Source organism: Mus pahari, chromosome 2, assembly GCF_900095145.1.
Source record: "Mus pahari chromosome 2, PAHARI_EIJ_v1.1, whole genome shotgun sequence".
NCBI lineage: Eukaryota > Metazoa > Chordata > Mammalia > Rodentia > Muridae > Mus > Mus pahari.
The window spans coordinates 136,658,434-136,668,527 of NC_034591.1; the positions used below are offsets into that span (position 1 = coordinate 136,658,434).

A 10,094-nucleotide genomic window follows, 5' to 3' on the forward strand; every position below is an offset into this window, starting at 1 on the left:
CATCAATAAATTCCTTTACTATATAGAGACTATCCGTAAGTTCTGTGACTCTAGAGAACCCTGACGAATACAGCAGGCTAGGGGTCAGTCCTTAGGTGGATGCTGGTTATGTCTATGTCCTCACTTGTGAGGTTCAAATGACACAGAACTGACCATGCTTGTCAACCCTAAGCCAACACTGGGCCCAAGCTGACTCTCCTAGGGTTACAGATGTTTTACCTTTGTTTTCCCCCATTCAATAGCCCATACCATTTTTGCATTTACACACACACACACACACACACACACACACACACACACATTCATACACACACATACACACACTCCCAGATATACACATACTCTCACACACACATACAGACACCTACACACATGCACACACACATACATCCACACTCACACACAGACACAGACACACAGCCCAGTACAGTGAAGCCGGCCAAGCGGTGCCACCCATAAGTTAATGAATGTATCATTTCAGGAAGTTTAAAAGATTACCAGTGGGACAGAGACTGCTGGGTCATGGGAACGAGGCAGACAGTAATCAGAGAGCGAGCAGGAGTGAGAGGCAGTTAGCAGGAGCAGGTGGAAGTCAACCTGGGATGGGACAGCAAGAGAGAGCCCAGGGACAGGTGAGCGCCTCCTTGCTCAAGCGCGTTTCTTATCCAAGATTCTGCACAAAAAAACCCGTTCCTGGCTCACCGCACAGCCTGAACACACACATGCTGTTCCCTATCCAAGAGGAAACCCACAGCCCCGGGCCTACACTCCAAGTTTCAAAGGCTCAGGCAAGAGGACCACTGGGTGCTCCCACGTACCTGGTGGGATTGTGTCTGCCTGTAACCTCGAAGCAGGACTCTCGGGCATGCCACCTTACTGCCCCAATGATCCTGACAAGGAAACTGAGCCCAGGGAGGCTACAGAACACACAGGAGGTCATGTGCTCCAGTCTGATTCCAGAAGGCATGCTCTTTACCACCATGTAAGCTGGCACCTCTACTCCTGTGTTAGAACCACTATGTATCAGCCAAGAGTCCTCAGGCAGGTCACCTAGCTTCTTCAAGCCCTTCTTCCCAACCTATTCAGTGGACATCACACGGCTATGTATATTTAGTGTAAGGAGAAGAAAGATCATAACGGAAACACTTCTAAATAGACACCAGGAGATGGGTTGCCGCTGCAACCCACAGCCTAACTTTTTTCTTCTTTTCAGCCAAATCCCTCAGTCTCCTTTACTGTGGGGACCTACCTATGCCACTCTTGTTTGCCCTGCCTGTTGCCTTTGTTCAGGTGTTTTAGAAACCACAACAGCTTGCAAAATAACCTGGAAACAGAAAAGGCAGGCAACTGCGTGTGGCCTGTGTGAGCACCGTTGGAGAAGCCGGTACAGACAACTTCTGGTGTGCCAATGAATAGTGCATGAGCACAAGGCAGGCCAGCCAGCCCCTGCCAACACAGCATCCACCCTGACTGACAGTCCGTGACAGCGCCTACCTAGCTCTGTCACACCAGCAAGCCAGGGAAGCTACAGGGGCCAAGTCCAGGGGCCTCTGTGTCTCTGAGGCTGCATATCGGCGTAGAATAAAGAGGTAGAGGCAAGTAAAAGTGACAGGCAGGTAGGAGAGGTGGCTCACACTGTAATCCCAGGCCTCTGGAAGCTGAGTTCAAGGCCAGCCTGGCCATACAACAAGGCCCTGTTTCAAATGCCATAACCAAAACAGAGATAGGTCATCATTTGTACCAACAGTGGAAGATCAGAATGCTTGAAAGTCACATACAAACAAAATGTCACCTTCCTAGAGAAGGAATTATGTCGCAAAATTCCTTTATTGTGATAAAGTCCACTTAAACCAAGAAGTATAGACAAGCTGGGCAGTGGTGGCGCACGCCTTTAATCCCAGCACTCGGGAGGCAGAGGCAGGTAGATTTCTGAGTTCGAGGCCAGCCTGGTCTACAGAGTGAGTCCCAGGACAGCCAGGGCTACACAGAGAAACCCTGTCTCAAAAAAAACAAAAACCAACCCCCCCCCCAAAAAAAAAAAAGTATAGACAAGCACTATCTTATTGGAGGAGGGGCGCATCACCATACCATCACCTTTAAGTTCACGAACACTTTTCTGGGATCGCTCTTCACAGAGAACTCTTCATAAGCAGTCTGACCCGAACATGCTCACCAAATGGGATCAGAGGTTCTTGACTCATTTCCAGGATATAAAAGCAAATTTCCACTGGAGTGGACCTAAGGCGACCCAAAGGTCTTTGAAAATACAAGACTAAACACAAGCAAAACTGTATTCCACTGAGTACACTCAGCATTGAGAAGTCCAAGTAGGCCTTCATCAGCCTCCAAATATAGCAAGTGACCTCGAAAGATGAGCAGAAGGTGGGGGCTTGGGAGAGCCTGAAACGGCACCGCGAGGCTCCACCCAGGCTCCGAGTCATAGCTGGACCGGTGGTGCTGCGGCCATCACGGCCGCAAAAATGCCCTGGCAGTTCTAACACAGTTCTAAACCCACCAGTGACCAGTTGAGGCCCTCGTGGCCAGGACAGTCTGAACACCTGGGAGAGGGCGTGGCCGGCAGCATGTCCTCTAGGCCTGCTCGGCCACTAGAGTACCTGTCTCTCCTCTTGGCAAGCAGTGGCTGGGCAAGGACAAGGACACCAGCCAGCAGATCCCCAGGGGTGATGGGCCCATTGGCAGCATGCAGGAAGTGGAGGTAACCCAGCCCTTCCTACAGCCATGGTCCTGAGGGGGAAGAGCTACAAAACAACCCAACCCTGTTGGCAAAATACAAACATCCCAGCCACAGACACGGGGGGGGGGGGGGAGGCTGGGGAGGGGGAGGGGGGTTGGTAAAGCCTAGAAAGGCTCCCCGTAGTGTGCAAGAGACATGCAAGCAGCCTTGGAGGGGTACTGTGCCTCAGCAGTGCGCATCTGCGCACCACTCCAAGTTTGCTGCTCCTGACCAATCGCGCCTGCGCACCACTCTCCAAGTTCGGCACTCCTGACCAATTAAATCACAGATCACCATACGGTGCCGTGGCTTACTACTCTCACGTTGTCACCTACAAATATGGTAACTTCCTGCAGGCTCTGGAGAAGTTCTTCAATAAACGTGTCAAGGGTGAGTGTGTCACCACCTGAAGCCCTTAGGGACTGTTCCTGCTCCTCGGAGCGCGACGAGGCCCAGAGCTCTCTCCTTAGTCCACCTTCTCTAGGAAGGCTGGGCACACTGTGTTCATCCTCAGGGCTCCCCTCCTACCTCTGACCCATCAGACTCACTTGTTCACAGGCAAATACCAAAGACATAAACTTGTCTGCCACCCTCCCCGGCCCCAAAATCTGCAAGACTGGTTTGGAGAATCGCCTATCTGTGTTGGAAATGATGTGAGAGAATTCAAGTCTCTGGTTAAATACTTCCTTTTTCCATTTTCACAGGGAAATAAGTGAGTCCAGCTGGTCCAGGCCTAACTGGGTAAAAGGCTCCGCTCTAAAAACTCGATTGCCAATTAATTATACACAGTGGTGGCTTCCCCAGACTGCCTCTTATCCATAAAGACACCAAGGCAATGACAACTGATCTGGACTTCAGCCTTGGGAATGACAGGCCCACGGCAGAGCCAGAGAGATGGCTCACTGGGTAAAAGTGCTTGTTGCAGAAAAGCCTGATCACAAATTTGATCCCTGGGATCCATAGGGAAAGGAAAAAGCCAACTCCCAAACACCGCCTCTTACCTTCACTCGTGGGCCACGACAACACAAAGTAATAGAAAATAAAATCACGGAAAATGTAAGAAAGAGGGAGAAACTCACCTAAGCCACAAAGTAGAGGAAGGAAGAGATATGGACGGACATGGCTGAACGCAATCCCACAGCACAGCTCCATGACCCCGGAAGACCTTCCTACCACCCTGCACGGCCCTCTGAGAAGCACGCAGGCTGTGTCAGGCCTCCAGATCCTCCAGAGTGGGACAGACACTGAAGAGAAATCAGGCCAGACACACTGGGACACACCTTTAAATCCAGAAGGCAGAGGCAGGAGGATCTCTGAGTTCAAGGCCAACCCTGTCTAGGTAGTACTTGTCTGCCACCCTCCCCGCCTCCTCCCATCTTTGCCCTGGTGATCCCTTCCACAGTCCCCCTCCTCCCATCTTTGCCCTGGTGATCCCTCCCACGGTCCCTGCCTCCTCCCATCTTTGCCCTGGTGATCCCTTCCACGGTCCCCCTCCTCCCATCTTTGCCCTGGTGATCCCTTCCACGGTCCCCCTCCTCCCATCTTTGCCCTGGTGATCCCTTCCATGGTCCCCCTCCTCCCATCTTTGCCCTGGGGATCCCTTCCTTTCATTTCTTTTTTTAATGATGCGGCAGTCTCTTGTCCTCTTGTGCAGGTCTAAGCAGCCAATGAAGAAGTCATTCTGTGCTGGAGAATACTGCTTTCCTATCTTGAACAGTTGCCTCTGTACGCCTTCAGACAGCTGTACCACCCTTAAGAAAACATGACTGAGCCTCACCAGGGCAGCAATGTCATCCTGCCCAATGGTGTATCCAAGCACCTAGGAGGCGGAGGACTCTGAGAAATGGAGCCAAACACTGAGAGAGGGACTGACTGGAAGGGGAGGGAAAGTCCACTAGATGAATTTAGGTGAATTTCCACACAATGTCCCCTCTAATTCCCACTTAACTCCCAGAATGTGCTCTATTATCTTTGGGAGCTAAACACCAGGAAAGAAGCAGGTGTCCGACTTTCCAGCTAGAGCAGAAAGGCAGCATGTGCCTTCCTGCAGACCTCAGTGAAAGTGCCAGGGCGAGTGCTGGGGCAACAATGAAAAAGCCCGGGCTCCAGCCGGGAGTGGTGGCGCACCCCTTTCATCCCAGCGCTTGGGAGGCAGAGGCAGGCCCGATCTCTAAATTCAAGGCCAGCCTGGTCTACAGATGGAGTTCCAGGACAGCCAGGGTTAAACAAAAAAACCCTGTCATGAAAAACAAAAACAAAAACAAACAAGAAGAAGAAGCCTGAGCGCTAAGGACAGGCCATAGGTCAGAGAATCAGTTCCCCAATCCCTGAACCACTTCCATTCTCTCTGTTCCTAACTGTCCTGTCTGGTTTTATCTATTTAATTATTCACACTCTCCAAATTTAAATGTATTTTTTTCCAGTTCAGTTCCCCCACCCCACCCCCAAGTAACGACTGTCCACAACTGAAGGTGGAGGAGGAGCAGAGAGACTAACAGGTGTCAGGACTCCAAACCCCGCCCACTAAGCCACGCCACTCCCCAGAATACAACCCTGGGTCTTGCTTTCAGTCAAGGGCTTTCTGCCTAGTCCTTGCCCCGGGAACTCACCATGCCCTAGTGTGTCATGTGTGAAACAGGGTTATTGCCTAGAATAAGTTAAACACGCCTATGAGGAGGAAACAGATGATGTGCACCTAGCCCAGACAATCAAAGAACGGTGACATCGCTTACCAGCACTCGAAAAAGCACAGTGGCCTGCTGTAAACCCTCAGCACAAGAACAAGAAGGGTGTGGGCCAGTGACTTCCTCCAAAGGTGTCAACGGAATACAAGACGGAAAAACTCCAACACCAGGATCAATGGATGTGAACTCAGAGCCAATCACATCACTTCTGTTTCTCCTTCTATGAACTGTACTATATCATTTGACTGCATTACAGGCAAGTGAGAGAATCAATGTCACAGGGCTGGGGGTGTGGCTCAGTGGCGAGCGCTTGCCCAGCTGAGAGAGACCCAGGCACCTGCCTCCAAAGAGAATCAATCAGTGAAGAAAAGGAAGTCTGCCTCATCAAAGAAAAAGCAGAAACTGAATCCAGAGTCTGCTTCTGTAAAAATGTCACGCCCAATATCACGCAGCATAAACAAACCAATGATGGTTCTTATTTTTCCAAGTACATTAGCTCTGATAGCCTTTTAATCTGCTCATACGACCAGTTGCAAGAAGGGAGGAGGCAAACGGTGGCTCCTTGCCGAGCTCAGAGCAGAGTCCACGAAAGCTAAGCGGCTACTCCTGCCTGCTGGCTACTCCTGCCTGCTGGTCCAGCTTCCGCCGTCCTGGCCACTTCTCAGATGTCAATGCCTGGAAAAATTAAGTCAGGATTCTAGCTCCACTTGGACATGTCAATCCATGGAGTAAAATCCTCACCTCCAAGAGTAATCAACAGATCAAAGAAAGGGTCAGCTCTCATACCGAGCGAGCACCAAGCACAGCGGAGCGAGTAAGCGAGTAAGCGGCAGGATCTCATCTAGTACAGGCGCCATCCTCTCTCTCACAGTGCAATCCTAGATCTGGAGAGATGGCTCAGCGGCTAAGAGCACTGACTGTTCTTCCAGGAGCCCGACGTTCAGCCCCCAGCACCCATGTCAGACAGCTCCCAACCACCTGTAGCTCCAGCTCCAGAGGTCTGATGACCCCTTCTGGCTCCCAAGGGCACCTGCACACACATGTGGACACACACAGACACACAGACACACACACAGACACACACACATACACACACACACACACCTTTAAGTAAAAATGAATATGCAAAATGCAACATGCTGCTGGGTAGACCGGTCACACCTGCCTTCTCTACACTCCTGAAGTAGACGCAGGAGGATCAGGAGCTCCTCTGCCACAAAGCATGATCAGGTTGGCCATCCTTGGCTATAATAGGGAGTCTAAGGTTAGCCCAAAATATACAAGGCCCTATGTCCAAAAAAAAAAAAAAAAAAAGAGCCAGCATGGGTTACTTAGCAAGTTCAGGCCAGACTGGAATACACATAAAGAGATCCTGTCTCTAAAGAAAACAAGCCAGTCAGTGGTGGCACAAGCCTTTAATTCCAGCACTCGGGAGGCAGAGGTGAGTGGATCTCCTTGAGTTCGAGGCCAGCTTGATCTACAGAGTGGGTTCTAGGACAGGCGGGGCTATACAAAGAAAACTTGTATTAAAAAAAAAAAAAAAAACTAAACCACACCAAAAACAAACAAAAACAAGAAAATGCATGAGACAGATGGAAAAACCTCGATTTTCCTTGATTAATTTCTCCCAATCCAGAAGTGTTTCACTTATAGCCTTTTACTAAAATGTCTAGAAAGCTAAAAAGTGGGAAGGGAAGGGCTGATTTCCTAGTTGGGGGTGGGGGTGGGGGGTGCAAAAGGCCCAACTCCATCCCCCACCCAGGTCTTCCAATCAAAGAGGAGATAGATAGATAGATAGATAGATAGAGATTTTTTTCTTTTTCTTTTTTTTTTTTTTTTTTACTGAACACCTACTATGTGGGAAGCACTATGCAAAGCACTTTTCCTACATTATTTCCAAAGCCCATTTTCTCTCCCACACCTACAAACCACACAATACAAACGTCCTGGTAGGGTGAAAGCCCCAACCAGTTAGCAGTCAAGTTTTAGACTTTTCAAAAGTTAGTGCTCTAGCTGAGGAACCTGCTTGTGGACGTTGTACATCGTGGTGCGCACTAGGCTCCGCACCACGATGTACAACGTCCACAAGCAGGACAACCTCAAGCCTAAGAAAAGCTCACTGGAAGGCTAGAATAACTGACTTGAGTACATGTGGCAATCAAATACGGAATTTATGATATCCTCTTCAAGGCCCTTGGGAGATGTGCTCACAGAAGGCAGGCCATAAAGAACAGCATCCTTTGTGGCCGGGTCATGAGTGAACTTACTCCTGCCGGCAACAGCAATCTGTAAGATGCTTTTCTCATAATAAAATCTCTCTCTCTCTCACCATCAACCTAAACGATTATGTCAAACACACACGGATGTCCTGGTATTTAAATGCTACTCTCTCCAACCATCCACTGTACGCTTTAAATAAACCAAACAAAACAACAAAAGCCCACTATCTCTAATGATCTCCATTGCTCTGCATTAATCCGTTTCACACAAGTCATAATTAATGCCTGAGTTAAGCACCAAAATCAAAGCAATAGGGATGTGGTGTGCATTCTTGGAAATAACTTAGACTCGGGGGGGGGGGGCGAAAAAAAAAAAAAACAACAAAAAAAAAAACAGCCAAGATACAAGGCTGGCCCACGATCCCAATTGCGCGGAGGCTCCTGAAGGACCCCTTCTTCCCAGCAACAATTGTGAAAGAGCTGGATGATACGATGCCTGCCAAGCAAAGACGCCAGAAACCTGCAATCGGCCATCACGCCGGCTGTCTGAAAACACCAGACAAGCCCATATCTGGGTAGGGCTCTCCAAGGTTATTCTTAAGCTAGCGATGTCTAGTGTGCCACGGAGACCTCCAACAGTGTTGTCACTTTGTAAGGCAGTTAGGGAGGGGGGCGGCGACGAGATAAGAGGCCTCGGTGGCTGCCTGTAGCCCACTCAGTCTACCACCAGACTGAAATGTCAAGAGTTCTCTCTCATGGCCACCTGCCATAAACGTCCTCAGCAACCTACACACTGCGCCTGCTGGGCTCCAGACTAGGGACATCGGGGAGCGCAGTCCCACTCCCCAGGATGGGTCTTCGACCCTACAAAGCCTCCTTGGGCACACCCAGTCCAAGCCGCTCAGTCCCATTCCTACCTGCGAGATGGCTAAGTTCTCCCAGGGCGCGACCTGACCTAGCACCCGACTCCTGGAGGTCAGGGACCCGGACACGGGCCCGGAAGAGCGGGAAGCGCAGAGGGGCTTCCTCGCCTGAGCCGCAGCTTCGCCAGCGCTCCGGACGCACGCGTCCGCCAGAGGGAGGCACGAGGCACCGGCCGGTTTGGGACCCCGGGGCTGCCCGGGCGGGACGTGTCCAGCCACGCATCGGGGCGCCGCGGCCACCCGCGCCAAAGCCGCCCGTGGGCCAGCCGCCGACCCCCGGCACACCGAGGCGCAGCGTGGGCGTGATGTGGCTGATTCCCAGGAGCAAGGCGCTCACCTCTGCTTCATGCTGCTGTGTCCTCGTGGCCGGCGGGGCCACCCAGCCGCGCGCCGGGACACGCAGCCGCAGCCCCCGCGCGCTCGCCCGCAGCGTCCGGCGCGGCGGCAGCAGCAGCAGCGGCGGCAGGAGCGGCGCCGCCGGGGCGGGGCCAGCACATGGGAGGGCGGGGGCTGCGGCCCTCCAGGCTGGACCACCGACGCCAACAGGGGCGCGGGTGCTCAGTGATCCCACAGCTCACTCCTGCTCCTTGTACTCAGAAGCCCGGTTGTCACCTCCAGGGACGGTTCTATCGAAATCTCACGGGTCACAAGCAGAAGGTAAAGAAACGCATAGCTGCCAGTCCCTCCCCCTTGCTCTCTACCCCCCTCGGCCTGGACCATATGGTAGATTCCTGAAAGCCCAACGGTGTAGGAGAGGAACGAGGTGATTGGCTGGGAATCTTGGAAGGGGCGAGAAGCTACACAAAAGGGCCAACGGGATAACACCAGGGGCATATCAAAGCCGGCCAGACCCGGGATGGGAGGACGCCCTTAAAGGGGACTTGTTTGTTGCCCTCAGAAGCTGCCACAAAAACAAAGCTAGAATTTTCTTCCTGATCTCATTCAGACGAGACAAAGAAGGGAACTCTCCGATTTTCGTGGTAATAGCTATAGAAAACTTCAGAGAATTGAATCTGTATACCTATTTGACTTTGAGTGGATAACTCCAACTCCCTACCTCAGTTTCCTTTTTCAATCCGATGAGAATGTTAGATCACACTTGACGTCTAGAAAGCCTTTCTCTTATTTCCTCATCTCTTTCAAGAGATTATTAATCTCTTCAGTTCTGGGCATCTTAAAGGACTATGGTTGAACTGCGGGTAGACTTTCTAACACCACTTCTGTACAGACATTCCAGGGAGACAGATTGACTATTCTTTCAAGGTTTTTTCATACGTTAAGGCGCATTTTTCCTACCGGGGTATAGATAGATAGATAGATCGATAGATAGATAGATCGGTCATCCTCCCTAAGTCTGCGCTCCCGGAGCCTGATGAAGCTTCACTTGATTCTTCCCTGGCCTGCTGGACTGTGCAGGATTCCCATCTTCAACCACAAATCCCACCCGCTGAATAGTTTGTTCCTGCCCCAAGTCTGTATAGCACACCACTCAATTATGCAGGGGTCCCCTTGTTTTTTGTTTTGTTTTGTTTTG

The 10,094-nt window shown here is 51.1% G+C and overlaps 1 protein-coding gene across 14 annotated transcripts in view; it reads right to left on the reverse strand.

The window, feature by feature from the left end:
- The window catches only part of Mical3 (microtubule associated monooxygenase, calponin and LIM domain containing 3), a 176,660-nt gene extending 167,672 nt beyond the window's left edge, over window positions 1–8,988 (reverse strand). For 13 of the 14 annotated variants that reach the window (XM_021188783.2, XM_029534850.1, XM_029534843.1 and 10 more), the window contains exon 1: window positions 8,898–8,988. The gene's annotated coding sequence lies outside the window, so the exon portion shown is untranslated. Of the gene's footprint in view, window positions 1–8,554; window positions 8,846–8,897 lie in introns of those variants that run through there. The other variant, XM_029534842.1, reaches the window with a different exon arrangement.
- Window positions 8,989–10,094: the final 1,106 nt, after the last annotated feature.